Raw genomic sequence first — 6608 nt, forward strand, 5'->3', positions numbered from 1 at the left:
CGTTTCTGTTTGTGTGTTCTTTTGAATTTCGCACTAGGTTACACGAAGGCTATCTACACTGCTGTCCTTAATTTAACAATGTATGAATATAGACGGAAGGCAGCTAGCTAGTCATCACCATCCACAGCTAGTTCTCGGGCTACGCTTGAGCCAACGAACAGTGGAGCTGACCGTGATATTATAACGCTCCCACGGCTGAAAGGACTAGCATGTTTGGTGTGACGGGGATTCGAACCCACGAACCTCAGATTACGAGTTGAGCGCCTTGACCACCTTGTCTATGCCAGGCCCAAAACGCTTCTGTACCAATGCGTCAAAAAATACGAATCTTCATTAACATGAAGATTAACAAATCAAACAGGGAAAATAGAATATTATATGAATAAAATGAATAGAGAGAAACGTCATTCTAGCTACTGGTAGTGGAGGTTTGTGATACATTTTTCACCATAGTGTCGTCAAATAGCTAACAATTTACAACAAGTAACAAGCTTATTTCTGGAAAGTTCGTTTGTTATTTCAAACACATTTTAACAATTAAAAAAAAAATTCAATGTTAAATTTCTAGAATTTCACAGGTGGGCGGTGGAGATTTGAATGTTACTGAGACTTTATTTCGAGTGGCGCTGTAGTTCAGTAATGTAGTTGAGTACGTTATTCCAATATCAATTCGCAATGCAACCAAAGTATTTGTTTTTGAATTTCGCGCAAAGCTCCACGAGGGCTATCTGCACTAGCTGTCCCTAATTTAGCAGTGCAAGACTAGAGAAAAGATAGTTAGTCATCACCACTCGCCACCAGCATTTGGACTGTTTTATCAACAAATAGTGGGATTGTCACATTGTATCTCAGAACGGCTGGTGTGGGTATTAACACTTTAATTGATAAGGACAGAACAGCGTTTCGACCTTCCTAGGTCATCTTCAGGTCAAAAAAAGAGAGTTTGAAAGTGATCGTTGCTGGACAAATGTCTTAGGGACGAGAGTATAAATGGGTACGGGATTATAAGGGGCGTTGCAGGTGGATGTTAGGTTATTAATTAGTATAGGTATAAACGTGTTCTTTTATACGAGATTAATTTTGGTTTTATTTGCTGTATAAGTAGGGATTCTTTGATTTTGCGTTTGTTTATATTTGTTTCCCTACTTAATATCTGGGTGTTTTCTATGGTTATGTTGTGTTTATTTGATTTGCAATGTTGAAAAACGTGTGACTTTTTTGTTGTTGTTCTTTGAATCTAGTTTCCATTTTTCTGCTTGTTTCTCCAATATAGAAGTGGTGGCAGTTATTGCATTGTATTTTATAAATTATGTTGCTGTTGTGTTTGTCAGCGTAGTTTCTACATAGTTTTTACTGGAAGGTTGTGTTTTATTATAAGTTTTTTTTCCAAATGTTGGTTAATTTTTCGCTGATGCCGGGAACATATGGTATGCAGCAGTAAAAGGTTTTCTAGTTTGTTGTATCTTGGGATTTATTGTTGTAGACAGTCTAATTCAAACAGACTAAAACCGCCCTTTTTGAAGACATACATTGACTGTGAAATCATCAACATTACGACTTCACCTTCGTTTACTCTAAGTACGAAATAAAGAAGAAAAACCAAACAAGCTTTGAAACACCTTAATCCAGTGTACGTTTTTTTCCCAATAAATTATATTGTAAGTATGTTGTACGTGCTTCAATAACTATAAATGTGTTGTACAGTTTCAACAAGTGGGTCTTATTGTTTCTGCTATCATATAAATATCACAGAATTAAAGTTTTTATTAATCTCTCTTTGAAGAAACATTTAAAAACATTCAAATTCAATCAAAGGTTTACCTAAATGTTACAATTTGCTACCTTGTCAGTTGTTGGAGATGAATCCCCCAATTTATCCTTGATACTTCAAGAATCAACTTTTAAATATATTTAAATACAATCAAATGTTAAAACACGTAATACAATTCGTTTATTCAGTTAGCCAGTAGTAATGACATGAAAATCGACGGATTTCGCAAATAACACAGTTCCGTTTATTCACTTAGCCAGTACTAATGATATGAAAATCAACCACGTGTAACACAATTCGTTTATTCACCTAGCTAGTACCATGGACACAGATATTGACGAATTTCTCAAATAATACAGTTCGTTTATTCACCTAGCTAGTACCATGGACACAGATATTGACGAATTTCTCAAATAATACAGTTCGTTTATTCACCTAGCTAGTACCATGGACACAGATATTGACGAATTTCTCAAATAATACAGTTCGTTTATTCACCTAGCTAGTACCATGGACACAGATATTGACGAATTTCTCAAATAATACAGTTCGTTTATTCACCTAGCTAGTACCACAGACACAGATATTGACGAATTTCTCAAATAATACAGTTCGTCTATCTAATTGACAAAACGAATTATTTTTTCCTACTCTTATCATAATAATGTCAATTAATAAGTCACTTGCGTTATCCCATGGGTTACCACAGTTGTATACTGGACGTTAAATAATGGTCTACTTTTCGTTAAAGTCCACATGTAAGGGTTAAATTACTTCAGATCACCCTTTAATAATACAAAATATTTTCCTTATCTCTATTAAACTGTGAAACTCATTTTAAAAGTGGCCTGGCATGGCCAGGTGGTTAAGGCACTCATCTCGTAATCTTAGGGTCACGAGTTCGAATCCCGTCATACCAAACATGCTCGTCCTTTCAGCTGTAGAGGCGTTATAATGTGATGGCCAATCCACTATTCATTGGTAAAAAAGTAGCCCAAGAGTTGGCAGTAGGTGGTGATGACTAATTGATTTCCCTATAGTCTTACACTGCTAAATCAGGGATGGCTAGCGAAGATAGTCTTCGGGTAACTTTGCGCGAAATAAAAAAAAACACACCTTAATATGTTTAAAAAACACGCTGGCTAAATTCAAATATTCTTGTGACTGAACTTTCCTTTCACTTTACTTAAGTTATACTTGATTGGTCGCCTATTTCTATATGTCGTTTATTGGTGCCTCGAACTTTCTCTAATATACACGAGCCGCAATATAACGTAACAATACTAAATTCTGATAACGAGGAAAATGACTGAAGACTAGAGTAACTTCAAGTCAACAACTGAATCACACACATAACGTAAGGCTCTTACCAAATTACGCAAATATGCCTATCATAACTATCACTTTCAAAATGATTAACTTTCAACACTCTTGTTACTAAGAGTAAACCCTTTTTAAATATCAACATACAAAGTAAAATAAACGCCTCCACTTAAGCTTGTATATCCAAGAATAAGCTCTTCTTCAAATAAAAAAATACAATACTTATTACACAAAGATTACTTTTACTTCATATACTAAATGTTCTCGTACAATATACACCAACATTTATAGTTCCTGTCTCTCCTAGCATAGTGTCTCCAGTAGCGCATCACCTGAACAGGATCCCTTGTCATCATCTTCATATGGCCTGAGGTCTGTCTTACCTAATCTATCTGTATACTAGCACAATACATCTTGTCCCTCCAGTCATTTCCTCACTTACATTGACGTTTCTACTTTTCATCTCCACCCAATCGTTTTACGTCTACTGTGTTTTTATCTTCTAAAATGAAGTCATCGTATTCAGGTTATGTTTTTATGAAAGCCACATCTGTAACTCAATAGCTACACCCACAAGGTCATCTTCTGTCTTCAACAGATTGGAGTGAGCTACACCACAAGGTCTTCTTCCGTCTTCAACAGATTGGAGTGAGCTACACCCACAAGGTCTTCTTCCGTCTTCAACAGATTGGAGTGAGCTACACCCACAAGGTCTTCTTCCGTCTTCAACAGATTGGAGTGAGCTGCACCACAAGGTCTTCTTCCGTCTTCAACAGATTGGAGTGAGCTACACCACAAGGTCATCTTCCCTCTTCAACAGATTGGAGTGAGCTACACCCACAAGGTCATCTTCCCTCTTCAACAGATTGGAGTGAGCTACACCCACAAGGTCTTCTTCCGTCTTCAACAGATTGGAGTGAGCTACACCACAAGGTCTTCTTCCGTCTTCAACAGATTGGAGTGAGCTACACCACAAGGTCTTCTTCCGTCTTCAACAAATTGGAGTGGTAGATCTTTGTCATTGCGTCCACGTTCACATTATACTGCATTCTGTTGACTACTTCCTGAACTACACAGCATCATTTCCATTACCATGTGAATCTATTGTTAGCTGTAGGTAGCAGAACTAAGACCTTCTGTCCGACCTTTAAACGTCGACCCATAACATTCTTGTTATAGAAATGATTCTGACTGTCTTTAATAGGTTTAACCACTTTTATAGGCCTGACCCATTACTTCTTTACAATCCTCTATTTTGTTTTTAATCTAATTTCTCTCGGAAACTGCCCCTAAGTTTCTTTTTTCTGCTCTCGTGAACCCACATTTGGGATTCCACTTTTTGAAACTTTAAGAGGCTCGATATCTTGCTTGTTCTTTTTCTCGATTTCTTTTTGTCTTGTTTCTCCAAATTCTTACTACTCCCCAATGGCATAGTGGTATATCTGCAGCCTCATACCAATAAAAACTGGGTTTCAATACTAGTGGTGGGCAGAGCACAGACAGCTCATTGTGTAGCTTCGTACTTAATTATAAACAAACAAACAAACAAACCAAGCATCTTAGTATCTGGTATGTTTTTAATCTCGTCTATTGGTGCTTTCACACATTTTGTCTCAAGATCTCCTACATAGTAAAGACTATCCACCTTTATTTCTGCTATGGGAAATTTTCTCACTGTCTCATAAAATAACACACACATAGATGCCGGTCATCTGGTCATCAGATACTAGGCTGGCTTTCACTGCTGCATCCAATGTATTATAGGACTTTCACTTTCTTGGCCCCTGACATATCTTCCATTTACTGGCACACTGTAATTTTTAGGTACCTCTCGATAGTTGTAACATGATCCATTGGCTAACTTCGACTGACCATTAGTTGTACATTGACCAATCATGGAAATGGCACTTTCTTCTTGCGATGAATCTGATGAGTTGTCTTGATTCGGTTTTTTCTGGCACCAGTATCCACAGTGATAGCGACTTTTTCTTGTTTCTTGCCAGCATCTTTGTGAGTAGCTTCAGATGTTTGAAGTTATGATAGACTTCTTTGAAATGTGTCATATTTTATAACAAATATGTAGCATACTATCTTCAATTTGCTATTGGTAGACTCCTGTTCCTGGTCAGCCAGCACTGTTTTTGACTCTAGCTTGGTATTCTTGGGCTTGTCCATTATCCTCCCTTCATTTCCTCCAAATCTTTTGGTGTTATCTTCTTTAAGAACAGTGACATGTCAATTGAACACATGCTTATGAACCATTCTTCAAAACTATTTTCACACTTGACCATGTTAGTTCATCTGGTGAAGTGTTGACGTAGACATACTACAAGCTTAAATACAGTTCCTCCAGAGTTAGGATTGACTTCTCTCAACTTTCGAATGAAAACCTTCTTTTATATGTTTATATCATTTCAGCAAGGCTTCTTTTAATTCTTCATAGTCAATGGCATCTTCTAACACCATGCCTGCATATCATTGTAGACATTTTCCTATAAGAAGTGGGCTGAGACAGACTGCTCAGTTACCTTTGCCCCAGTTCTGACTTTGGGTGAATCTTTCATATCTTCCCAGGAAAGGATGTGACTAAACTTTTATTTTGCTTCACTTGAACTCGCTTGATCACGTATATTTATAGATTACCGATTGAGGCCTCGAACGTTTTCTAAACAACACGAGGGTCACTATAATATAACAATACTCACTTCAGATAACAAGAAATATAACCAAGGATTCGAGTAACTTGGAGTCAACAATACCACAATAAATGAGCTACACAAATAACGTATGACTCTTCCCGCTTTTAAAATGATTATCATTTAACATTCTTATTATGAAAACTAAATCTTTAAGTATTAACTCACAAAATGAATTAAATAGTAATGCCTACACAAAACAGTTTTGTATATCAAACAGACTGATTTATTTCGTGCAAAAATGGTCATGTCATCATAGCATTTAACACTCCTACGAAAAGACGTTTCTTGTCCTGATTTCTCCAAGCCCGTTCCCCTGGCTGTGGTTTCGCTAGATAGTAGATAGGGACAGTGGGAATCTCGTTAATCCATTCATTAATGGATTTAAATGGCAATTTCATTTAAATACAAAATTATTAGCCTAATATTAATTTTGTTTGTTTGTTTGGAAATTTCGCACAAAGCTACTCGAGGGCTATCTGTGCTAGCCGTCCCTAATTTAGCAGTGTAAGACTAGAGGAAAGGCAGCTAGTCATCACCACCCACCGCCAACTCTTGGGCTACTCTTTACCAACGAATAGTGGGATTGACCGTCACATTATACACCCCCACGGCTGGGAGGGTGAGCATGTTTAGCGCGACGCGGGCGCGAACCCGCGACCCTCGGATTACGAGTCGCACGCCTTACGCGCTAGGCCATGCCGGGCCGACCTAATATTAATAACCTTTCAAGTTGATCTGGGGCCTATTAGGCCCCACTTTTCGTAGGAGTGTTAAACAAATATCTCTCGTTATAATGAAAACAAAAATAAGGCAAA

Source organism: Tachypleus tridentatus, chromosome 4 (genome assembly GCF_004210375.1).
Source record: "Tachypleus tridentatus isolate NWPU-2018 chromosome 4, ASM421037v1, whole genome shotgun sequence".
In the NCBI taxonomy this organism is placed as follows: Eukaryota; Metazoa; Arthropoda; class Merostomata; order Xiphosura; family Limulidae; genus Tachypleus; species Tachypleus tridentatus.